A 26,177-nucleotide genomic window follows, 5' to 3' on the forward strand; every position below is an offset into this window, starting at 1 on the left:
ACGCATGACACTAACACAGCATTGTAAATCAACTACGCGGCGATGAAAAAAATTTTAATTAAAAAAACAAACAGCTTTTTCAATTTGAGGGGGAAAAGTTAGATCTAAAAGCAAAACATAGGGTACTGCTGATAGAGCACCAGTCAGCTCATGAAGAGGCCTGGGTGCCTCCAGCCCTCAGCCATCAGGCCCCCATCTCGGGCTTGCGCGGGGGCTCCGGGTCAGGACGCCTTGCCGTGGTCTGAGTCTGGGAGCGGGAAAGACAACAAGCAGCGATACCCCGGCAGCCAGGTCTCCGGAACTGGAGCCTGAGCCCAGCCACAGCCACAGCCACAGCCACAGCCACGCACGGTGACTTTCACGCTGTAAGTTTTGACTTACTAGTGGGCTGTGAAATCAATTTAGTAAATCAAGTTCAGCCTTTTAAAATTTTAACGGAACAGAATATCAGTGTGCACTTTACTCGGTGAGAGTAAACACTATTTTTCGATACTTTTCAAACTCATAAAACACACCCGCCGTGTTAGGATCTTGACTCACTTGTCTCAAGGTCACTTGTCTTTCTACATTTCAGCGTCTTCATTTTGAAAATAGGGACCCTGACAGCGTCCACCTCACAGGGCTGTTGTGAGCATTATATTGGTTAATATACATAAAGCATTTGGAAAGGTGCTTGGCACAAGTGCTATATAAAAGTGTCATTTCTGTATTTACACACACGTAAGTATGTGTGTGTGTGCACGCGCGTTTACATGGTAAATATCTTTCTGTCGTGTGGAGGAAAAAACTGAAATCCACTGCTGTGGGAGAAGCTAAGAAGTGCTTCTCCAAAGACAACATACGCTCAGAATCAGATTCCCAAGTCTCAGAAGTTCGTGAGTGTTTGTTCACATAGCTTCAGGGAAAGAGGCTCAGGTAACTGGAGGAACACGGGGCTGGGCAGAGCGAGCATGAGCATCTGAGAGCCTGTGCTAAGTGCCTTCTGAATTAACTCATTTAATTCAATACAAGCCTATGCGGTAGATACTATTACTCCCATTTCACAAGTGAGGAAACTGAGCACAGAGAGGTTAACCTGCCACACAGCTCAGCAGTACTGGAGCCAGGATTTGAACTCTGCCTCCCAGGTGTGGACTTTTTACCCATTACACTACACTGTCTGCTCCACTTTGATGCCACCTTCTCCCATGTGAGAGGAAAGCCAAATCCAAGACGGTTCTGCCACCAAGGAGGTGGCCCTGTTCGTGAGAAGGGTGCTTCCTTTGCGCTCTCCTCAAAGCCGAGCATTTCATTCTCCAATGGCTTGAATTCAGGAAACGGCACCCCCAGGGTCCCATCAGAGTCCAGAGAGTTCTGTCTACTACAATAGTTGGGGGCAATGAACTTGGTTAACAGGGTTCGTAACCATGTAATGGGTTCAGGACTCAATCCGAGCAGTATAAATTTGGCTGGAAGATACTAAATTCTCCACATCCTTTACTCTAGAAGACCCAGAGTCTTTCTAATCATGTCTTACTTCATCTTCTCTGAGACCCAGAGATGCCAGGAGGGGCGAGTCTCCCAATTTCCAGCCTTGTCCAAGGTCGCTCTGAGTGAGCGCCCAGTGAAGAATGGGAAGGTTTCTGGTAGACGGGAAAAGGGGGAGTCGGGTCCCCTCTGTCACAAAGTGCCTTGTGGCACACGGCTGTCCCAGTCTGCGTCTGTCTGCCTCCTACCTTGACAGCTACGCAAATTCCCCCTGACACGAGGTACTCAGTTCATCTCTGGCCCCAACCATGGGCTTCGTCAAACCCAGCTGATACTTCTGTGGGTAGAAAAGAGGACAGAAGGAAGGACCACGGCCTTAATTGTGGACGAAGCCTCCTCTCCCCCAGGGCCACCCACGGTCCTCCGTTTGCTGAAGGAAGAGCACAGAGCAAGAGGAGGGGCAGCCCTTTCTCTCCCACCAGCTTTACGGACCATTTTTTTCAGAATCCCCAGCATCCTTACTCACTGTCCTCTCCAATTCGAGTTGGCTAAGATTGTCTCATACTAGGCAAAGCCCATGATTTTCTTCGTATCTTTTCATTCTTAGTAAGTCTCAAACACTCAAAAAAAAAAAAAAAAAAGTAGGGGAGCTGAGCTCCAGAGAGATTGAGGGCTTGCTCCTGGTCACAAACTCTGTGAATATGCGTACAAGTGAGGGCAGTTCCCAGCAAGGCCAGGCTCCTTTTGGAGCCGGTAGGTACTTCTCCTCCATCGAAGCCCCATCCGCGCCGACAGAAGTGACCGCTCCCTCCCCTGCACAGGTATTTCTGAGCCACGCCACCATCCCGAATTGCAACGACGTGTTTATACATCTGCCTCCTCCTCCCCACGTAGTACTCTGAGTTCCTCAAGGGCAGTGACCATGACTTACTCATCTTTGCCTTCGTGGTATCTGGCAAACAGTGATTTCTCAGGGAACGTTTGGGGAAGAAAGGGCAGGACGGCAGGGAAAGTGGGATGGATCAAGAGGCAGAAGAGAGGAGAGAAATGCGAGGGGAGGGAGGGCTGAGGGGGAGAGAGGGAAAGGGAGGGGTGAGCAGGACGGCAGGCAGGCGCGAGGGGGGAAAGGTGGGTTAGCAGGTACCAGGAGACAATGGTCATCTCAAGGCAATGGGACTGGACCGCGGCGCGAGGCCCCGTGCTGATCTCAGTCCCACTGGGACGCGTGGACACAGGCTGCGCCCCGAGCCCGTCCAGGACACGATTCAGAAACACTGGTAAGGGGGTGGCCTTTCAGCCACCAGGGAGGCCTGCCAGTTTCCCAGCACCCCACTGTCCTTCGTTCGGTCCTTCCCCGCCTCTGGGAAGTGAGCAGAGCCCCCCACCCCTCCTGCTGCCTCTTCTCAGGTCCTACCAGGCGGCACTGCAGCCCCCACCCAGGGCCTTGTTGTTCCCACCTATCAAATGGAGGCACATCTCTGTCCTGGCTGACGGGGATGGATTTAGGGGGATGGGGAGCCCCCCCTCCCCTGGATGCCCAGCTCCAGAGGTGGGGTGCATTTCTTAGGGGGTGCTTCTCAGGTGAGGAGCTCAGGAAGCCATGTCCTCCAGCTGGATTCCCCACAAACCCCCGGCCGGCCTCCCTGAGGCTGGAGGGAGAAGTGGCTTCTACAGGAGGGGACTCCTGAGCAGGCTAGGCCCCTGCATGACTCTGACTCAGGAAACAACTGGAAACCACAGCTTAAGAAGCTGGCCTCGCCCTGAAATTCCCCTGAGGTGAGGAGATAAGGAGACTTTCCTTTCCGTTCAGCCTGAACCCCGGTGAGGACTCCGCTGCACCTCCACTTCTTCTGGAAAGCACTTCCCAGGTGGCCCACTGCTCACTCTCAGGTGTTTGTGGAGACCCTCATCTGCACAGCATGCAGGCCCTGGGGGCCAACTCCGGGGACCAGCTCTCTGGCCTGATGAGGTGAGGGATGAGAGAACAGAGGGGGTTCTTGGCCTTCTCAAAAAACTCCAGAATAACAACACCATTACGCTCTGCAAATCCTGCCCTACCTCTTTTGCAAAACAAGTCCTCAAGCCAGATCTGGCACATGCCAGGCAGCCAGGCACCTGGAAATGAAGCAGGAAACTACTCCAGGGTGTCTTGTGGCTTCTTCTTTGTGCCAAAGAACTGGGGGGGGGGGGGGGGTCCAGGCTCAATTTTACTGGGCGCTCTGAATGGATAAGGTGGTTATTGCGGGCAGAGTGAGGGATAGAGTTAGCCAGGCCACAGGTACCCCGATGACCCTGGAGACGATCCACAAGGACAGTCCACTGCCTAAAGCATCAGTTAGTGGAAGCCAAGGGCACTGAGCTCTCGTTCTGACCCTGCAGCTAATGTGCTGTGTGCTCTCAGGCAGGCCACAAGCCTCTCTGATCCTCAGATGACTGATCTGCTCAGGGCCATAAGGACGGGGACAAGGAGAAAAGAGGAAGCAAACTGTGTCCCACGCCTGCATAAACCCTTAAAAGATTAAATCCACTCTCCTGTGTAGAGCTGTCAAATCTCTTCACAAGCCAGTCCACCTTCCAGCTTCCCCACTGAGACCCCTGACGTGTTCTCTGAGCTTCAGCCCCTGGCCAGGCGGGTGTATTTCCAGTTTCCACGCTGCCTCATGCATCTCAGCCTCTGGGCGTGCTGTTCCTTCTGCTTGAGCTGCAGCCCTTCCACCCCCTCACCCATACTTTTGAGATCGAGCCCAAACCTGTCCCCTACAGCTGCACCTGACGTCCACCCAGGTCGCCTTCCTCCCTCTGTTTGCAAAGCACGCTGTGCATTTCATCTTATTTTTCTTAATTCTTTGTTTACAAGTCTATCTCCCCTGCTAGACTGTGAACTTTGCAAGATCATGTCAGAAGGTAGGGGTATATATAGCTCAGTGGTAGAGGGTGTGCTTAACATGCATGAAGTCCTGGGTTCAATAACCAGTACCTCCATTAAATAGGTAGGTAGGTAGATAGATAGATAGATAGATAAAACCATGTGAAATTCATCTTCTATTCAACAAACATTTAGTAAGTGTCTGCTCCATGCCAGGCACTGTGAGGTCCCAGGATACAGAGGAGAGAAAGGCAGGCTCACGTCGGGTGTCCCCAGTGCATAGGACAGTGTGGGCACAGAGCCCAGCCTACGACAGTCAGGAAAAGCAGGTGCCAAGGGCTGCCCTAGGGCTCTGCTGCGCATGCTTTGCCCCCTCTCCCTTAGCAGGAGATGAAAGGATATTGGGAAGAAGAAACTGAAAACATAAACCATGACCACTTCCTGAGAACTTTACTTCATACTATGTCGGCACCGTTGTCAGTGCTTTAGACACGCAACTTTTTTTTTTTCATTCTCAAATTAACTCTTTGACAAAGGCCTTTGTGGATAAGTGGTGCCCAGAGAGGTTAAGAAACCTGCTCAAGGTCACACAGCAGGACAGCAGGCAGCAGAGCTCAGACCGGACCTCAGGTCTGTCTGACCGTCCCATGCCCTTAGTCTCATGCCGCCCTGGTTAAATATGAGAGCAAATGAGCACCTGTGTGTGCCCAGACTTCTTTTTTTAAAAGAGGAAATAATGATGCATTAAAACTCAAGGCTCCAAACTGTAGGACTTTAGTCCTTTCTGCCCAGGTGGCCTTCTGGAAATTCTCTGTTCCCTTCCTCTCCCATTGCAACAACAGTTCCCGAAATTCTAATGAGCCAGGCCAGCTCTCCACCCTGCCTGGGGAAGCCAGGGATGCCATCCAGCTTTTGTCATCTTCGAAGTGTCATTAGTAGCTGCTTGGCAGGTGGTCCCAGGCCCCTGCAGGCTAAACCACTGCCCCTATTATCCAGAGCTAGCAACCACTGGGATTCTGCCCTTAATGGGGAAACAGCAGATAACGGGCCTCCTGTGGTCTGCTCCTGCACCAGCCACAATCAGCTTCTCAACATGCTCCTCCACATTCCCCTGCCAAGCATTTTTCTCTCTCAAAACCCAGCTGTGGCCACTGCCCACGTAAACTCCCCTGCCTGGGCTTCAAGGCTCTTTCCCAACATCCGTTATTCCCTTCACTCCTTTCCTCTGTGACCCCTTCCCCCACGACTCCAACCAAGCTAACTAGCCCTGAGGATTTTACAAATGCCCTTCCTATCCCATGGAATGTCGTTTTACTGATGCAAGTTCCCCTTCTTTCCATCCTAAATCTGTCACCTCTTCCAGGAAGTCCTCCCTGATAGACCATGCCCAACACTGATCTTGCCTTCGCTTTGCCTTTTCTCAGAACTTAATACCCTCTCCGCAGCTACGTTGGTTGGAGCCACTTGTTATAGTCATTCATCTGACAAACATTTACTAAGGATCTACAACTATGTGCCAGATATTTATTGTGTGTCTCCTATGTGCCAAGCACTCTGCTAGGTACTGGACATTCAGTGTCCCCAAGGAGCTTCTTGCTCTCATGTTAGTCACCTTCAGGCCCTTTCCTGGGGGAGGCCCACCTCTGCACTTCGGTAGGGAGCTCTCTGGGGTCTGTCGCCTCTTTGTCATCCTTGTGCCTGTCATTTACAAAGGACTATGACTTTTGCAAGGTGCTTTTGCATCCATTAGCTCATTTTATCTGCTCAGCACTGGTACAAGGCAGAATGCAAGAAGTTATTAGTCCATTTGAAAGATGGGGACACTGAGGCCCAAAATGATGAAGTGACCCGTCCAAGGACACTTGGATGATATGACCTGGTTACCAGTCAAGCCGCCAACAGAAGCCAGGTCCTTTGACTCCCAAGGTGAATGGGCTTTGCCTGAACGCTGCCCCACATCACGCAGACTCGGGTCATTGGGAGCTAAGTGGGACCTGAGTGATAGCCCATTTCTCAACCTCTGCTCCTGCCAACGGATCTTGAGGAAGAAAGATTAGGGGGCCTTAAAACATGCTCATGGAATGGGAAACTTTGGACAAGTTTATCCTTGCATTCCTGGTACATACATAACAGGCACTCGATCCATATTTGTCAAATGAATGAACAACTTACTAGAGAGGCAAATGGCAGGAGGTCTGAGCTAGCAGATAAGAAGAGCTATTCGAGTACATGCTCTGTGTCAGGCATAATTTGAAACACAACGCATTTCATCGTCACACCAATCTTTTGAGATGGCGATTATCATCTCCCTTTTACAGATGAGACAAAATGAGGTCAAACACCCAGAGCCGCAGGACTCGGTGGAACCTGGGCAGACTGACTCCGGAGCTGTGCTCTTGACCACGTAAGCCCAGCACGGGCCATACGCTCCTGCCATCCGTGAGAAGCACTCAGCTCCCACGACAAGCACACTGAATGAGCATTCTGATGAGTACTGAGTGACGACTGAAGTCACACTTCTGCCCTGGGCCCTGGGTTCTGCGTGAATCTGCATGAGCCACCCCCGGCCGTAATGAAACACAAGAAAAATCCAGCCAGGGGCAGCCGGGGTGGGGTGGGCGCTGCGGTTCAGCTGCACAAGGACTTCCTGCGTCCTCTCCAGTGTCTGCATTCCAAAGTCCTGCCGTGACCCACGGGCCTGTCCCCCAAAGAGCAGGTCACCTCTCTGACTTGATTACCACACAGGCCTGGTAAGAGTCAGGGTTATGAATCGCAAAGAGCAGAGGATAGAAGGAAATTTCTAGCATCTCAACCAAGGCTGAAGTAGGGGGCAGGGTTAAGGAGGGTAAAGTAGTGTTTGTCACTGGGACAAAGAGAAGCTGAAAAGACTTATAAATAGGCTAAAGAGAGTGACCTCGGTGAATAGCCCCTTTATGGGAAGGGACGGGAAGGACGAGGCTGGGCCACTCCAGCTCTGGCTATTTGGGGCCCCCATCAGAAAGGAGGCTGACACCTAGGAAAAGTCTCACCACCAACAAGACAGGGATGGGGACCAAAGAAAGAGAATGTAGAAATAATCTTCCCCAAGGTCAGGTTTCTCTGACAAAATCTTAACTAGGAGGATGTGGAAGAAGTGAGTTGAAGCAGGAGCGAGGATCCCAGAAATCACCAGAGCTGAAGGTTTGTGCCTAAAGGTTCCAGATTAGAAGTTGATTCTGATCTTAGTGTCTCTGTATGATCTTGGGCCAAAAGCTTAACTAAACCTTCCACAGACATCAGCTTCTCCATAGCCATCTGCACATGTCTTCATCCTCTGGCACAGGGACCATGTTAGGGTCCAGGAGACCAGAGACCAGATAATGCTTGGAGTTACTGAGAGGAGAGAAGATGCAGAAATGTGAGATCTGGTCAGAACTCTCGGCGACAGACAGGCAGGAGCCACCTCCAGGCTGGGCTTCGGTTGCCCCAATTGCAGGCAGAGAGGAGCAACTATTTTGATTGTCTCGAAGCTCCTGAGAGATGGGGAAGACATGCCTCACGCACCTTGGGCAGGTGACACCTCTGCCCAGTTATCTGTGCGTTCAGATCTCTAGGGTCAGCCCCTAGAAGCCGAATGGCGGGAAGAAGCGTTCCGCGTGGTTTAAGCACCACAGAGAAACGCACGCCGGGGTTGCGGTGCTGGCAGAGGGAACCCCCAGGCCAGAGGTTCCAGCTTGCCCAGCAATGAGGGAGTCCTCGGAAGGCGGGACTTTCGGTGCTAAACCAGGGAGAGTCCCAGGAAAAGTGGGACAAGTGAGTCACCCCACTGAAGGACTCGCATGTTTAAAAAGCCTCTGGTTTGGCAGAGAACCCCTGGCACCACCTGGAATCCTCATGCCCAGAAATACTGAGAGTTCAGATCCCAGGACCGAGGGGCCAGGTGCCCAGATGCCTGTCCTGGTGAGCCTCTGGACTCATCCCAGCCTCACTGGGACTTGATTCCTCCAGGAGGTCTGACTAAGTCTGCCTTCCCAGTTGGAGGCCAAAATACCATTAGAGGATGACTGAGGTTGCTCGGAACCCTGAGCCCTGAAAAAGTTCCTTCTTGTGGATTTCTTGGAGTGGCCTGTAAGCAAACCCAGGAGGAGGCCTTAGGGCAGGACTCTGCTTCCTGGCTTTCCCCAGAGGTCACCTCATCCTGCAGAGGTCTCAGTGGCCAAGGCAAACAAGGGGTTGAAGGATGGCCATGGCAAGAGGCAATAAAAGCCATTTCCAGGCTGCCAATGTTGAGGGCGTCTGAGCTGCCATTAACTTACAGGCTGGACAGAGCACAAAGTGGCCAGAGCCCCCTCTCCTCACCCTGCCCAGCGCCCTCCCCACTGAGTCCAGTGCACTGAGCTGAGCGTCCCCTGGCTTGAATCCATTTAATTTTCTCCTAAGCTGCTTTGCGGGGCCAGCTGCTGGGTGCTTGACGTGTCCAGTCCTGCTGTGGCAGACTTTCTCCGTGGCCCAGGGCAGGCTCCGGTTCCGTGCCCCTCCTGCCCAGCCGAAACAGAGGCCAGGCTCAAACTTGGCCCCTGAGTTCACAGAGATCAGAGGGCGGGATTGGAGAGTCAGCTCCTCTGGCCCTTGAAGGCAGTCTGCCCCATTCTTTAGGGCCAGGAAGAAGGAACCTCCTAAGAAGTCAGGATGGAGAAAGCGTCTCCCTCCTGCCTCTGCCAAGCTTCATCATTTCTTAATTCAGCAAATGGTCTATCAGTGCCACCTATGTGCAAAGCCCTGAGAAAGTAGCAGGCGATTAAGATCCAGGCTCAGATCCCAAGGAGGGACAGAGGGAGCTGGAAGCTACAGATTCTCCCCAACTCTCTAAGGTTCTATGTACAGCTGCCCCACTCGGTGTCCCCACATACCCTACCCAAGTGAGCACATGCAGAAATGTGGAGATAAGAGGGAAAGAAGAGAAGCCGAAATCCTGGTTAATTCACAAAGCAAACAACCTAAATGTCCATCAACAGATGGATGGATAAAGAAGATGTGGTGCGTGTGTATATATATATGTGTGTATATATATATATATATTCAGCCATAAAAAAGAATGAAATAATGCCATTTGCAGCAACATGAATGGACCTAGAGATTATCCCACTGAGTGAAGTAAGTCAGACAGAGAGAGACAAATATATGCTATCACTTACATGTGGAATCTAAAAAAAAAATCTAAAAAAAAAAAAAAGATACAAATTCTATTTACAAACCTGAAACAGACTCACAGACATAGAAAACAAACGATGGTTACCAAAGGGGAAAGGGCAGGCAGGGATGAACTGGGGGCTGGGGAATGAACAGACATACATTACTATATATAAAATAGATAAACAGCAAGGACCTACTGCATGGCACAGGAAACTATACGCAATTTCTTATAATAACATATAATGGAAAAGCATCTGAAAAGAAAAAATATATATGTATGTATGTATGTATATGTGTAACTGAATCACTTTGCTGTACACCTGAAACTAACATTGTAAATCAACTATACTTCAATAAAAAAAGATTTTTTTTAATTCACGAAGTAGTGCTCTGTGGGATAGATAATCAAGTTTTACCTCAATTTACAACACATTCTTAACAAAGTCCAAACCCTAAGGATCAAGCTAAAGAATTTTTAAAGGGTCTAAGGAGAAATGTGGTCAAATCCTTTATCCTTCTCCTTGTCTGGTTCATTCATCCATCCATCCATCCATCCATCCATCCATTCAATTCATATTTCATGAGTGCCTTCTGTGTGCCAGCTCAGAGAAAGGCATGAGGGCTCAGGGAAAGTTGAATCCGCCCTCAGTGCAGTGTCCACTGGCCCCCATCACCCCCACTCCGGCTATATGATCCAAATGTTCATGGTTCTGCGCCCTTTAACTCTGCTTACTGCCCAAATCCTGGGGCCCTCTGCTTGGAATTAGTCCCGGCAGAAGCCTGCTCCAAAAAGCAGCTTCTGTGTCTGAAATTATGGACAAAGCAGCTCCTCGGGTTTCTGCCTTGCCCCAGTCTCTCCCCTTCCCCCTTTCTCCTCAGCCTGGGGTGGAAACTCTGCCACTCTCTGCTCACATGCTCAAGTCACAAGGCTGAGCTCCCGGCAGAAGGAATAGCTCAAGGATGTAACAGGTGGGAGCCACTGAAACAGAAATACAACGTTTAATTTTGCTCATTAAGTACCAGTCTTCCTTTCTGGATGCCAAAGAAAGCAATGTAGTGCTGACTGTGTGCCTGGCCCTCGCACCTCCCCTTCCCACCTGGAACTGAGGCTTCACTCCGCATTCATCCTCAGCTCCGTTCCTTTCTTTGTCTCCCTCAAGGCCCACAAATGGCGTCCTGCTGTCTACGCTGCCCAGCGCTTGAAGAGTTATGGGACCCGGCAGTGATAAGGAGCTCACACAGAGCAGAGGAGCCTGGTGCCTGCCAGTCTCCCTCCTCCCTCCCTCCCCCACCCCCAGCCCCATCACCAGAGCCCTTCTCGGCCTGGAGTCTCTGGCCCACTTCGGCCAAGGAGAGCGCTGGGAGTCCCGTGCTTGACTGGCACCTCAGAAACAGGCTTCCTCCTCTGCCCAGGCAGGTTGTGGTGTCTAATTGTCTAACTTCAGATTTCCATCTCTGATCTGCATGGGCAGATGGGCAAGCAGCTGTGCCAGGCCCCAGGGGACCACAGGCTCCCGGGGAGGAGGAGCGTCCACCTGGCTCTCTAGGCCCAAGGCCTCAGGGGACCTCCTCAAGGGCAAGAAACAGCCAGGCCTCCAACAGGGAAAAATACAGGAGTAAGTCTAAGCCAAACCCTGAGGACTTAGTCCTCCACTCCCTCACTGCTTGCTCCCGCTCCTGAGGAAGGGACAGAGCAGGTATCGGGGAGCCAGGGTGGCCAGATTTCCTTTCCCACTTTAGGCACGTCTTCTGACTTGCTGAGTTTCTGAGAGCGAGTTCTCTGACTTCTCTGGACACAACCCCATCATCCTTCACATTTGGGCTGAATTGGCCTGGCTGCTTTCTGATGACTCTGGTTAAGGTGCAAAGAAACGAAACTGCTGTCAGATGCTGCCTGCGTCCATATTAATGGGTCCTGGAAGAGCCAGCATACAACCCTACGTCTGTGACACATGGTCAGCTTCCAACTGTCTGCTGTCACCCTGCCCTTGGGCAGTACCTGCAGGTTCTCCCAGCTAGACACTGGATTGCTGTGAGCAGATCATTCAAAATAACAACAGCTAACACTCACTGAGCACCCACTGTGTGTCAGGCACTGTGCCAAGCTTTTTGTTTACATTATCACATTTACTATCCATAACTACCCTGTAAGGTAGGTGGAGACACTGATGCAGAGAGAAGTTAGCCCAAGGCCAAGCAACTAAAAAGTTGGATCAAAATCCACCCTCAAGCAAGCTGACCTCGACGCTTCCTCTTAACATCTCAAGCGTACGTGTGCTGTACAAACTATAAACTATTATACAAACGGAAAGAGTTATTATCATGTCACTGATAGTGCGAGCCAGGGCGTGGGTACAGAGGATAGTCAGGGAAGGTTTGTGCCTGAGCATTACTCTGACTAAATATGGCTGAACTATATTTCAGAGTGAATTAGAAAAGTTATTTGGACCTCTGACTCCATCAGCACAAAGGCTTGAAATTTGACTGAACCGTGCAGAGTGTTCAGGACTCTTTACAAGACTCCCAACCTGGCATTTTTAAGATACCTGCCTTACTGATCCACAGAGACACCAGAGGGGGTGGGGGTGAGCCACCCCGTTGCCATGTGGTCTCAGCCTCCACAGCAACACCTCCCGGAGAAGGAGGCTTCTCTCCAAAGTAAGAGATCACTTACTGTGCGATGAGAAAGGCAGCATCCAAACAGAGAGTCATTAATGGGCAATTAGCCTGTAATGACTGGATGGATCCAGGCAATGACCATCGAGGCTGCTAACATCACAAAAGGAGACACAACCAGACATTGTGTGCCTCCTGATAGATGTACACACCACGACCAAGGGGTTCCTACCCCTCCAGTAAATAAATTAAAGGAACCTGAGTTTGAGCGAGCCCTAAATCTAACTACATGAGCAGGAAATACATGGGCAGTGGAACATGGTGAATGACCTGGTGAGGATGCAGTCGGCCAAGCCCAGAATGGGAAAAACCCTACAAGGCAAACGACCCCGTGTCTTCAGCAAAACATCGCAAGGGAAAGAAAGAGGAAGAACGCCTCTAAGTTAAGAGCGACGTGAGCGCTGTAACAACCCACCACAAGGCGCGGACTTACTTGGATCCAAATTACAAAGAAAACTAGAAAATAAATTTTATAATAATCAGAGAAGGATAAGTACGAACTGGAATTTGATTATATTGAGGAATTGTTCATTCTGCCTAAGTGTGACAATGACTTTTTTTAAAGAGCTCCTATCTTTATTTTGGGTTGGGGTGGGGGGGTCGTTTATTTATATATTCATTTTAATGGCAGGACTGGGGATTGAACCCAGGACCTCGTGCATGCTAAGCACACGCTCTACCACTGAGCTACACCCTACCCCTTGAGTCCCTGTCTTTAGAGATGAAATGATAAGCCGTCTAGAATTGCTTCAAAATAATCAGAAGATAGAAAGGACTGGGAGTTCACCTACAAGACTGGCCATGACTTGACTTCAAAAGTCCTGACATTTGGGTGCAGGAGGACTACTACACCCTTCTCTCTACTTTCGTCTATGGCTGCAGTTTCCTACAATGAAGAAGTTTTTTTTAAGTAAAACTCAGACTCCGTGATCATCCCTGCGGTGACATAAGCGCAGGGCAATGAACGCCTCCCAGCTGGCCGGGCCATGGGCTCCGGCCTCTGCTCTCCTGCCCGTGAGAACGTGCTGGGAGAGGACCCCCCCACCCCAGGCTGCCTTTCCCTGTCTGGTAGTCGCGCTCCAACAACTTCCACCTCACTTTCTACGGCTAGATCCCCTTGGGGCCTTTGGCAGAGGTAGGCCCAGGACTGCGGAAGAGAAGGCAACATCCCAGGTCCCACCACGAGACAGAGGTGGAGCCTCACTAAATCTCTGGAGGCGCAATGCCACACTCGGGCTTTTCCTCGGACTAACCTGGCTCAGAGCTGAAAACTAAGAGCTTTCGCAGCCCCATGTTGAAGGTAGCCTTTCACTACCCTGTTGTCTGGGAAAGAATTAGCATCCCCGCGAAGCAGCGTCTGCGGTGACTGGATCAGAGGCTGCGTTGCCTTTCCAGCTCCACTAGGTACCATGGCGGGGAAGCCGAGGAGGGAGGAGGAGGAGGAAGGTGTTGGGGACAGGCTGCAGAAGAGCCGAGCGCCCAAGCCTACGCTCAGCCCAGCCCAGGGGCCCAGGCCTGGCCAACCCCACCCTGGGCAAACAGCTGACACCACCCAGGTTGGTCTATCCCCAGCACTTCCTGGAGCTGCGCCTCACAGAGCCCTGGGAGACGAGACAAGACTGACGGAGAAGGGGACGACGGAGAATTCAGAGGGGAAGGGGACAGGATGGGGTACGGGAGGAAGTAGAGGGGTGAGTACCAGACTTAGCACATTCCAGAGCTCAAATCTGTGGAGGAAATAACTGAGTCAAAGGGAAGGAAGAAAAAGAGAGAAGAAGGGAGAAAGAGAGCCACAGTGAGGAGTGAGGGGAGAGGGACGGGGAGGGGAAGGTTCCAGAGGCCCCCAGAAACACATAATCAGAGCCACAGGTCAGCCGATTGCCCACCCCACTCCCGCAGCCCCCGGCTCCGGGGCGCCAGCGGCCCCTCACAGCCCAGTTTGCTCAGAGAGAGCTCCCTGCCCTCACTGGCCCAGGCCGGGTGTGCAGGAGCAACTCCCAGACACACCTCAGGGCCCAGCGGCCTCTCTCCTACCTCCTAGCAGGCTGCTCCTGGAAGGGAGACAAGTGGACTGATCCACCTGCCTCCTGAGGGAAGGCGTGTCGGGAAGGAGGCTCCGCCCAGACCAAGCAGCCAATCAAGGACGCCTGCCCAGAGCCCGCCCTTTTGGGGCACCTTGCTGAAGGGGACACAGGATTAACTTAGCATTCATCCAAGGTGCCTGTTCCATATTCATGCCCATGCTGGGCTGTCACAAGGTGACCGCCTCCCACCTCCTCACTCTCACTGACCTGGAACCACAGGACGCAAGGTTACCCTGGAGTCAACCCCCACCAGGCCGGGGAGCAGGCACCCCTCCTCACCCTTTAGGCACTGAGGAAGTGGGCCACCAGGCCCCCGTGAGAGTCGAGGGACCTCAAGATTAACTCCAGAGGAACGGCTGACTCTGAAACTCAGATCCCGGCTCTGCCACTTGCTGGCGGCCACCTAAGGCAGGTCACTGAACAGCTGCAGGGTGATGGGAGCGGGCATGGAAGGAAAAGGGCTCGGGGCTTGCAGAAGAAGCTACGCTCTGCAAATGCGAGGTATCATTACCATAAACAAAGTTCTGGCCCCACCTAGGAAGGAGAAGTCAGGTTTCTGTCAGGCTCTGCAGGGCCATCCTCAATAAGGATAAGGGGAACCCAAGACAAACCAAACCAGAGACCACCAACACCCCCGGCCTCAGTGCCCCGCGCAGGAGAACCAGAGCCCCGCCCCCGCCCCCCAGCTCCATCAGAGGGAAAATGCAGGCACAGAAGATTCAGGAAGGAGGGCAAGCCAGGGACTGGGCAGGAAAGCATGATCTGGCCTTGGGTCTGTATTTGTGGGTTGACCTGGATTTCTCTAACCATCAGGCTTGGGCCAAAGCCGGGAGGCTTGGAAGAGCAGACAGTTCACACCCGAGGGGCTGCCTCTCCTTTACTCCCCCAGGGAAGAAGCTGTGGGCTGCAGGAACTTCACAGGGAGTTAGGGCTTAAACCCAGGACTCCAAGAGTTCCCTGACTCTCCTAAGAATAATGCTATAAATAATCTCTGACGTTTGCACACCGCTCTTTATACACGAAGACTGTTTTCCATTGCAGCTTCGCAGAACCCAAAGGAGGGAAGCCTTATGTTGCTACCCCTATCCCGCATCTGGTTTAACAGCTGGGGCTCAGAGGGGACAGTGAGTGATCAGAAGTCACACATCTTAGGCATGTGCCACAGCCAGGATGGGAACCCATCTCTGATGCTCAAAACCTGTTTCTCTCTCCTCCAGCCCAGGGCCTGGCCCTCAAGGGGCAGGATAAACACCAAACACGGAGGCCAGGTCCTGCTCCTCAGCTGCTCTGGGAAGAGCCCCCTCGCAGGGCTACCTTGACCAATTGTTAGCAACCTAATTCCAGATCAGGTAGGTTCAGGGGCCTCAGGAATTAAAGGCAGGTGGCTTGATGCAAGCGCAAGGATTTCGCCATCAATAAATTCTCCCCAAAACTTAAGAAGTGTCCACTCATCTTGCTCCTGGTTGACAACAAATTCATACTCAGGCTATTCGAAATTGCAATGTCCCTCTGAGGTTGTGAGTTTTGAGAGGTCCAGACTTGGGCTATTTCTCTCCAGGACTTGAACACAAATGGCCAGGAGTAATATGATGCTAATCGTGGCTGGGGTGGAGGGGGAAGAGACTCTCCTGTCTCTAGGACCTTCCCTGGGAGCAGGCCTGGGATGGAGTGGAGCAGGCAGTGTGGACTGACATGCTTCAGCCCAGGTGCGAGGAATAGTGCCCGGGAGGCAACCACGCTTCTGGGCAGGGGAACAAGGCAAGCAGCAGGGCTGATACAGCCCCCACCTCAGAGGGAGGAGCCAAGTGGGGGAGGCGGCAAGGTGGGTTGGAAGCAAAGTCCTCTTGGCATCTTGTTCAATGAAACCTTAAATCTTGGTTCCAAAAGGAGTCAAAGATCCCGACCAGCCAAACCACCATCCTAATTATCCGTGAAATAAACCTGCCCTCCCACAAGAGCGCCATCGGAGGAGGGCTCTGGGTCTGCCGCTCTAGACTTGGTCTGACGAGGCCACGTAACTAGGAAACGGACAGAGACACTTTCCTACTGGACTCCTTCATTCCCCTTGGCCTCCCAAGGGTTAACCAACAGACAACCCCCCAGGTCCCACCTCCTTCCCAGCCAGGCCAGGAAAGTGGGATGGCTGGGGGCCGCTGGGGGAGGGGGCTGTTTAGCTTGGCCTCAGCCCAGCACTGCAGACAGCTCCACTCAATGTATAGAAACCCAGGCCAGGCCCCTTGGACCAAGTTCCTCCCTTCCTTCCCCACCAGAGAAAGGCTCTAGAGAAGGCCCCTCTTGGGGGAAGAAGTGGGGAGAGGGAGGCTGCTTTTGAGGATCAGAGTCCGAAGGAGGATTCCATCTTTCAAATGCATCTTTGCACCCTTCTCTGCTTTCTGCTGGGGCAACTGGATTAAGGCAAGAAAATGTTCAGGAGACACCGGGCAGCTCCAGCCCTGGGGAAAGCAGTGCCAGAGAGATGGCGCCAGTTTTGATGAGAAGAAACAAAAGTGATCTTGGAAGAGAGCACAGACAAGGAGCCATGTCATTCCCCACTTCTCCTTTTCTGTACGGGTAGGAAGGGCTAAGCCCCTGGGGGGATGGAAAAGCCAGCTGTTCTGGGCCATGCAAGGCGTATCTGCAACTTCTTTTCCACCTCCCACACCCCCAAGCCACTGCTCTGCCATAGTCCCCCGTCACCTTGCCTCAACTATTTTGATGACCAGCAAACAACTCTGTTGGGTCACTTTAAGAGCTGCCTCTAAGGTGCTCCGGGGGACACCCGAGCCCTCCTCTGAGAGCTCACCTTCCCTGATCCCTGCTGCTTTACCAAGCCACTAGTGCCTGGAGCACAGGGCAAAAGCCTCCACGTGTGGGCTTACCTCTCTGGTGTCAGAGAAGCTTTCCAAGAGGTTCTAATCCCCTATCTGGTCCCCTACACCCTAACCCTGACCTTAACCCTAACCTTCCTGCCTCCAGTCACCAATTCAACTTTACCCTAAGGCTTGGATTTCCAACTTCACCCACCTAAGCCCCTAAAATACCTCTGTGTGTTATTAGAAACCCCCATCGCGACCAGTCTCCCCCGTCCACGATGTGGTCTTCAGCGTACAGACTAAACGTGACCCAGGAACCCACCGGAACCACGTAATCCCCAGCCCCACTGCCCTGGAGATGAGAGGGTGTCCCTGAATCTGGTCCCTTCTGCTCTCTTCAAATGACAATTCGGTCATGCCCTGGCTCATAAGCCTTCAATGTATCTCTACTGCCTACTGGGTAGAGGCTAAACTTTTTAGTTTGAAACACGAGGCTTTCTATAATTTAGCACAAATGTGTCCAATATGGTTTTCTACTACCAGCCTACAACTAAAAGCATGGATTTCCTGTAAGAAATTAATAATCAGTGCTGGACCAGCCTGTAACCTGTTTTGCCCTCCTCCTCTTCCCTTCACCCCACCATGGGTTTGTAAGCATAAAGGACACATATTTGCAAATCCGTGTGGGTGCAGGGAATGCTTTTTCTGCACTTGAAGATTTGTCAAACTCCAGGCATCCAGGAACAGAATCGGACTGGAACAGAATCACAAAAGCTAGCAACTGCCTGTGACGGGCCTCCGGCTAATGCTGGACCAGAGTGGTAAAGAGAGCAGGGTCCGGGACACCTCCTCCCTCTCTCCTGCAGGGCGGTTTGTTAGCGGGGATTCCGTTTCACTTCCCCTGAGCCCCGCGGCTCTACCAAATGACCAGCACCAGGAGGAAAGAAGAAACTGAGGCAGGAAGGGAAGAATTTTAAGAAACTCCCATCATTCTGGACTCCCGGGCTTTTCAGTTTGAGCCTTTGGAGGGAAAGGTGTGAGAAGAGTTAAGGGGAAAAAAAATCCAAACTCCTTTGCTTTCTGTGATTCTGGCAACTCCATGCTACATATCGGTGGCCAGGCAGAGGAGTGGGAGGTGAAACTCAGCTTGGAATGAAAGGACAGAGGACCAGAGCAGACTGGTGGGCGCCTAGACTAGCCAGCTCCTCCCTTCCCAGGCAGCGTCTCAAGCCAGAGAATGATGAGGCCTGAGCCAAAGCAATACGAGGGAAGGGCATCAGGGAAGGAAGGACATAAATTATCGCTGTCCCCAGCTCTACTAAGGAAACCCTGTAATGGTCCTGCAGTCTCCTTTCAAGTCCAGATCATCACTCACCCAGTGAAACATCACCACTGATCATTTAGCATCATCCTAAATGGGGTACTTGGACCTGACAAGACAGAGACCAAAAGCTGGAATCAAGGCCGAGAGGTGAAGAGGACACGTGAGCATGAGGACGAGGACAAAGAAAGAGAACTAATGAGCTCTTGTTGGAATTAACTCTCAAAGAGCAAACAAAAGCAACTAACGTGGGGGAGTGGAACCCCCGGGCTCAGCTGCTCGAGGGGAAGCCGCCTGGGTGACTGGAGCCCTGGCTGTCGGCACTGTGTTTACAGAGAAGGTGGGAGATGGCTCTGCAGAGGAAAATCCAGGGCAAATGACTCCTGAGTGCTGGGAGGGGAGGGAAGGAGGCACTGGGAAGCATGTTGCAGAGCAGTTGCGTGGGTGCTGGTGAACAGTGCTCACACCCAAAGTTGTTAACGGGGCAGTTCCATCAACCACACCACGAGCCGCAAAAGCATCCCAAATGTGCAGGGTGCCCGTCAAACCCTCGCAAACAAAAAGTCATGTCATGATAGGCAGTAAGAAAGCCTTCTCCACGCCAGCGCTGGGTGTTTTGCGTGTCTTATTTCCTTCCATCCAAACATGAAGTAAGTGTTATACTCCCCATTTGAGAGGGAAAGAAGTTGAGAGGTTAGGTGTACGGGAGAGAACGTTTGCCCTAAGTTCCCAAAGATCTAGGCTCTACAGTTTTCTAACCACATAACCCAGTGATGTCCCCTTGGACATGCTATTTAACATTTCTGAACCTCAGCTTTATCATCTGTAAAATAGGGGTAGAACTGCACACGTGCCAGTTGTAAAAATTAAATAAGATAACTTACGTAAAGCTCCACATACTAAGTGTTCAGTGAATGTTTGTTCTCTTCCCCCATCCCCCTTTTATTAAGATAATTTACTCATTCATTCAACAGACAGTGGAGTGTCCGATGAGGAGGGGGAAGGGAATGACATTTTGGATGCTTTCTTTCATGCCAGGGACTTGACTTTGTCTGTACGGTAGGGCGTGGGGGGTGAAGAAGAGTGGGGCAGAGTCCCTGCCTTCAAGCAGGAGTTTACAACCTAACAAGCCAAGCCCATAAATAACCGACTGCTGTGATGTGTGATAAGAGCTGTTTACGACAAGGGTGGACAAACATATAGGGCCATGGGAGTCTGGAAAGGGAAGAGAGGAGGATGCGGGAAGAGAGTTAAGACTCCTTTGGGGCCACCAGGGAAGGTGCTGAGAAGAGATCACGTGACTTCCAAGCTGCAAGAATGGGCAGAGTGTGGAAATGAAGGCGTGGACTCTCTCCCACGGCATCTCGGAAGGCAGAAGCTAACAGGAGTCACAGGATACCAATCAGTACCTGCTTTCCTCCTTCCAGGGTAGAGATCAAAGATGGTTGCATGGGAGGCGGGGAGGGTATAGCTCAAGTGGCAGAGCGCATGCTTAGCATGCATGAGGTCCTGGGTTCAATCCCCAGCACCTCCTCTAAGAATAAATAAATGAATAAACCTAAGTACCTTCCCCTGCAAAAAAAGAACAATTAAAAAATCTTAAACTTCATAGTGCAGGGAACTATATCCAATATCTTGTAGTAACTTGTGGTGAAAAAGAATATGAAAATGAATGTATGTATGTTCCTATATGACTGAAGCATCGTGCTGTACCCCAGAAATTGACACAACATTGTAAACTGACTCTACTTCAATAGAAATACATAAAACATACACACACACACAAAGATGGCTGCAAATTCTTGGCTACTCCTGCTGTTGAGAGGTAGTTTCCCCTTGCATCTAGGGGGGCCTATGACTCAGTTTGACCAGCGGAATGTTAACCAAAGTGACACTAGAGAATGAGAAGCCTTAAACTCTCCACTTGGGTCCCCCAGAATACTCTGTCTTGAGACATTCCTCTGGGAACCAACTGCCACACCGAGGGAAGCCCAGGCCACATGGAGAGACCACAGGTAGGCACTCAGGTTGATGGCCCCAGCTGAGCCCCCGGATGACAGCCATGTGAGGCGTCACTTTGGCTGCCTGGCTCGGTCCCGCCTTCAGATGACTGCCAGGACAGAAGACAAGCCGAGCAAGCTGAGCCCAGGGAACCCAGAGAACCCCGAGAGGGAGCAGCACATGGGCGGGCTGAGCCACCCCACTTTGGGGCGGTCTAGCCTGCAGCAGTGGACAGCCAGCACACCGAGTGTCTACGTCACGAACTTGGGTTGTCACTAGACACGACGGAGCGGGCATCCTCCTAGCAAGGGACGGGAAGGGAGGTGAGAAGGGAAGGAACCACGCATTGGGAGACGGAGGGGAGGGAATTGGTTAAAGTCTCCCAGTAGCCTCCAGCTCCCCACGCCCCTCAGCTCTTCCCAACATGATGCCAGATCAATATAACTCATAATTCAATTCACCCCGTGGGAAATAACTGGGAGAAAAACCAGTAACACAGAAAGATGTTTATAGCAGAGCTATTCATGATAGCAACGAATTGGAAACAGCCCAGATTCCCAGTAATAAGAGAAAAGCAATACAGTAATGGAGCAACAAGACAGAATTATTTATGGCTATTAAAAATGAAAAATTTATGGACCACTGGCATACCTGGAAGTGTTTGTATAAATTTTTTTAAGTGCATGGCACAGGACAACAGCCACACACTTACTACAACTACGTAAAAATATTAACAAAGAGCAGAAGGACCCACGGAAGAAAGCACACAGTTTAGTATTTACTTACCCAGGTTTTAAGCAAAGGTGATTAAGTACTACTTTCTAAAAAGCACCGATTCAACTTACAAATCCTAAAAATGGGGTCATGACTGCGTGATGATGGGAGATGATATGTTGGAAGATGTCACCCAGGGGGTGTGGTAAACCCTGGGGAGGGGCATGCAGATGACAGGAATGGAGCCTGTGGGATGGGCTGTGGCATCTCCTCGGCAGGGGGACTGAATGTTAGGAAACAAACCCTCGGTGTTTGCTGACACAGTGCAAGGAGAAGGACTCACACAAAAGCCACCCATTATCCCATAATTATTGTCTCTCTTGTGCCTGCAATTAACGGCTGTCTGAGAGGCGGCTGCCGTGGTAAATAAACGTTCGCCTGCATTAGAGTCAATCAGCCAGCTGAAGCGCCAATTAACAAGCCCACTGCAGAGACACTCGGGTACCCAGCAGCTACTGCGGGGAGGAAGGGGATGGGACAAGATAGCACGGACCTTGGGCACACTCCTGCCCCAGAAGCAGGGAAAGGATGCTCAAAGGATGAGCAGGGTAGAGGTGAGTCTTGCCCCAGGTGAGCCAAGCTGGGCAGGTAGGTGCTTTGAGCCCTCAGAGCCAAGTCAGAGGACACGGCATGTATTCACGTGTCACCAGCAAGGGTCCTGGCAGCTGCCACAGCTCCAGCATAGGGCACCCCTTGGCCTGTGGGAGGCCAGGAAGGGAAAGACATGCAAGAGAAGGCCTCAGAGGTGCTGTCACCTCCTGAGCGACGTGGGGACAGACACAGAGGGTAAAGAGGGGAACCAGACAGGGAGCCATCTTGTCCGATGCTGAAACTGACTTACACTGGCTTTTGGCTGTTTTTCTTAAACGGCAAGCTCGGAAACACGGAAAAGCAGCCCATTTCAGAGAAGTCGAAGGTGCTCCTTTTGTCCAGAGGAGAAAGGCGGGAGAGCACACGGCTGAGAGGGCGGCATCCCGAGTCCTCTCCCAGAGGCTTGGAGAAGGAAGGGGTGCCCTGCGGCTCTGCGTGGACTGCCCGGTGCCTGGCCACCGCGCCGCCCCGGCCAGCCGGGCCCTCTCCCCTCCCACAGACCCCGCCAGTGTCGCTCAGGCTGCGGGACCAGAGGCCCCAGAAGATGCCTATCGGGCTGCCAGGGAGCCTCTGAGGCCAGAGCAGCAGATAGTGCGTCTTAGAGATGATCTGGTCCAGGGGTTCTCGATCCTGGCTTCACACAAGAATCACCTAGAGAGCTTCTGAGCAATACTAATACCTGGGTACCACCGCAGACCAGCTGAATCAGGATCTCTGGGGGAGTGGGAGGGACGCCCAGCACACACACTTCTTTGGTGCATCCCAGGGGATCCTGACAACTACCCCCATTTCCTCAATTACAGATGAAGAAGCAGGAGTCTGGGGTGATAATACCTTGTCAAAGGTGACAAAGGCCGCAGGGAGCAGGCGCAGAGCTGGAGCCAGCTCATCGGGCTGCAGGGACGCAGCTCGGTGCTCAGCATGGCTGGCTGGAAGAACGAATGAGCACCACGGGGGGCCGGGCAGGATCCTGCTGTGCTCCTCGGCTTCATCCATGATTTGCATAAAGACTCAGAAAACAAGGCTACCAGATTTGCTCCTGAGAAGGCCAGGAGGGATGGCTCACACACTTTTGACAGAATCAGGATTCCATGTACTAAAATAATGGCCTAATTTTGAGAAAATGAAATGTATCATAAAGATAACACCCTGCATTTAACATTTAAGAGATTCCAGTTGTACGTCTAGTTCAAAGCTTTGAAATACGCTCAAGAGCTTATTACTAATAACATGGGAAATCTCAAGCACAATCTAGATTTTTTGAAAAAATGCATGGAGGTTTATAAAAACCCTATTATTGGCAGTTCAAGAAGCAAACAAGGCTGTGGGCAGTTAGTGATCAAGTATCCTGGAAATAGTTCTTTCTGTCCCTAGGAGACTCATCAATTGGACTGATTTCAGAGCTTGGAAAATAGAATTCTCCCCGTCTCAGCCTCATTCCTACCCCAAGTTGAATAAAGCAGAGCGGTACCTCTCAAATTTTAACATGCATATGAGTCTCCTAGGGGATCCTGTTAAATTCAGATTTCTGATTCTTTAGGTCAGGAGTGAGGCCTGAGATTCTGAATTTCTAACAAGCTCCCAGGCCAGTGAAGAGCAAGGATTTAGAGAGTCTCAGAGGATTACCTGGGGTGGCGGGGGTGTAGCTCTGCCTCAGTGGCAGAGCACATGCTTAGCACGCATGAGGTCCTGGGTTCAATCCCCAGCACCTCCACAGACAAAAATTTTAAAAAAAAGAGAAAGAAGATTTACTTGTGAAACCAAGCCCTCTGAATATGCTTGGGGCATCCGTGTTTCTTCCGCGATAGCCTGGGAACTCTGCGAATTGGAGGAGCTGAATTTGGAGGCTAGGAAAGTCCCCACAGCACTGGCTCAGCTCACTCGATGAGCAAGTGCAGCGGATGCACAGAGAAGGACGAAAGAGACCCGCACGTGGGGCGAGGGCAGGGTTTTATTTCAGGCCAGTGTGAGTCAAGGGGTTTTCCAAATAGAACACAGATGCAGAGTAGCATTATTTATAAAAACGACCAGACTGCATCAGTGAGGGATCACGTGTGTTTGGAACTAACGTGAAGGGACGCTCTGGGCTCCCCTTGACACTGACCTTCCCTCTAAAGCAGATCACACCCTCCATGTCAGAGAGGGGAGGATCTAAACCTAACAGCTGTCCGGGGGGAATAACCAGAGGATTTCAGCACAATGAGCACAATGTTTAGACGGCAGTGACTTGCAAACCGATTCTGACATAATAGAAAGAGATGGTCACACAGAGGGCATCAGAGTCCCGCTGAATGGACCACATCTGGAATACTGTGTTCAATTCTAGACAGCTTATGTTAAGAGAAGCTAAAACACTACCATGCATGGAGTGGCTTGTAGTTGCCCGGCCCTGTTCTAAGCCTTTTACACATGCTAACTGATTTAGCCCTCTCAGCAACCTGTGAGGTTTGTACGACATTTTACAGATGGATGAACTGAGGCTCAGAGGGGTTAAGGATTATAACCAGGGTCACACAGCTGACGAGTGTGAAGCCAGGTACAAACATGGGCAGATGAAACCTGGAGCTTCAATTTTTCCCACTGTGTCATATTGTCTCTTAACCTGGTCTGACTCTCAAAATGTGACAAACAAGTGAGCTCAGAAAAGAATGTCAGGATGGCCACGATGCTGAACTCAAACGAAAGGGTGGATGGTAGAAGAAAAGTCTGAGTTCGACATCAAGGAACACTATGAGCTGAAGGTGTCCAACAATGCAGAAAGCTGCTGCACAGAGCAGCGCTCCTGGTCACCGGGGGTTCAAGGGGTCCCGGCTGATCACGTGTCTGGGGCGCTGGAAAAGGGACTGCTATTTGGGAGGAAGGCTGGACCATCTGAAAGGTGGCTTCCAAGGGTAAGAGTCTAGGTCTTTCCATCTGGGAAAACAGGCTCTGACACCTGAGCACAGTGTTTATAACGAGCTACCTTTAGCCAGGACTGCCAACAGATTCTGGTGTATGTGATGGAGAGAAAGTGACAGCTGTGCCCAGACTACAACTTGCCCAGGACGCCTGGAAAATGAGCCGAAGGAAGGACTGTGGGAAATATGCAAATAAACTTCTGCCGATACCTCCCTCCCCTGACCTGCTATCTCATGAGGTTCTTGTGGGAGCGATAAACTCCTTTAAACTGGCTAAAAGCAGACTGCTCCCTCTCAAAGAGATATTAAAAATATGGGGTCATCATAAAAAAAGTATGAAAGAGGTTCAGAGCTTCCTCACCCAAATGATACTATGGGCCAGCACCTTATCTACATAATCTGTGTACCCTAGAAGTCAGTGACAAAGCCACATCTCCAAGGAGAAAGGCAGAGAAGGATGGACAACATATGATCAACAATCCACCCTGCAAATCCTTTGGCCAATAACTGGCTCTGAACCAGAAGGTTGGGAAATCAACTGCAACCTCGACCCGCGACAGGACTTGGACTGAGAGCAGGTTCACATCTTACTCTCTTGCGTGTTGCCCCACCCCAAGCACGACGCCCAGGGAAGGTGGGGGGAGGGACGTGTCAAGCACCAACTATTTCAAGGCACTATGCTAATTACTATGAGGAGATACCAACTTTTCAGAAAGACATATGTGAAAGAAAATGCTTCAGAGCAACTTCTATTTCCAGCGGGCTGTTTCAGCCAATGAAAGGACGCTTTAAAAAATATAACTGAATAAGTCTAAGTGTCGATGGCGGCTTGGCCGTGGTTCCGACATCAGCAGATCTGGAAGATGCTGCATCTGATTGGGACACTTTCCGTTTAGACTCAAGAAAGTCCTTTCTGGGGTCTAGACACTCTCGAAGTCTCTGAGCCCTTCCACTCTGCCCTCAGAACAGCTGACCAGAGGCAGCCCATCAAAAGGCATCCAAGGGGAGGGTGTAGCTCAAGTGGCAGAGCACATGCTTAGCATGCACGAGGTCCTGGGTTCGATCCCCAGTACCTCCTCTTAACAATAACTAAGTAAATAAATAAATAAACCTAATTACCTTCCATCTCAAAAAATATATATATTAAAAAAGAAAAAGGCATCTGCGTCTGGCCCTGTCCATGCTGACCCCAGCTTCCATTTTCAGAGCCTCAGCCCCCTTCCCTTTACGGCTTCCCTCCATGGAGAACCCTCGCCACACTCCCCATCTCCACCGTGCTGCTCCTCCAGAGGCCTCGGTTTCTTTTCTCCCTCATCTTCTTGCTTTCTTCACATAGGGGATCTGTGGGATCTCCATCTTTCTCCCCCTCAGAGCCCATGTGCACGCTGCCTTGGGTACAACGCTACCCACAGCACAAGTCCGAGACAGCTGGTGGCTGTGGCTGGTTTGACAAGCATCACCCCGAACGGGATGGCAGGATCAACCATCACACCTCCTGTTCCCTCTCCTCCCACC

General features: G+C 51.3%; 1 protein-coding gene across 2 annotated transcripts in view; it reads right to left on the reverse strand.

The window, feature by feature from the left end:
• PLEKHA6 (pleckstrin homology domain containing A6) overlaps window positions 1-26,177 on the reverse strand; it is a 137,149-nt gene that overhangs the window by 83,758 nt on the left and 27,214 nt on the right. The window contains exon 1 of one of the 2 annotated variants that reach the window (XM_032466959.1): window positions 14,216-14,254. The exons of the other annotated variant lie outside the window; for it this stretch is intronic. The gene's annotated coding sequence lies outside the window, so the exon portion shown is untranslated. Of the gene's footprint in view, window positions 1-14,215; window positions 14,255-26,177 lie in introns of those variants that run through there. 2 annotated transcript variants of the gene reach the window in all.

This window comes from Camelus ferus, chromosome 23, assembly GCF_009834535.1.
Source record: "Camelus ferus isolate YT-003-E chromosome 23, BCGSAC_Cfer_1.0, whole genome shotgun sequence".
Taxonomy (NCBI): Eukaryota; Metazoa; Chordata; class Mammalia; order Artiodactyla; family Camelidae; genus Camelus; species Camelus ferus.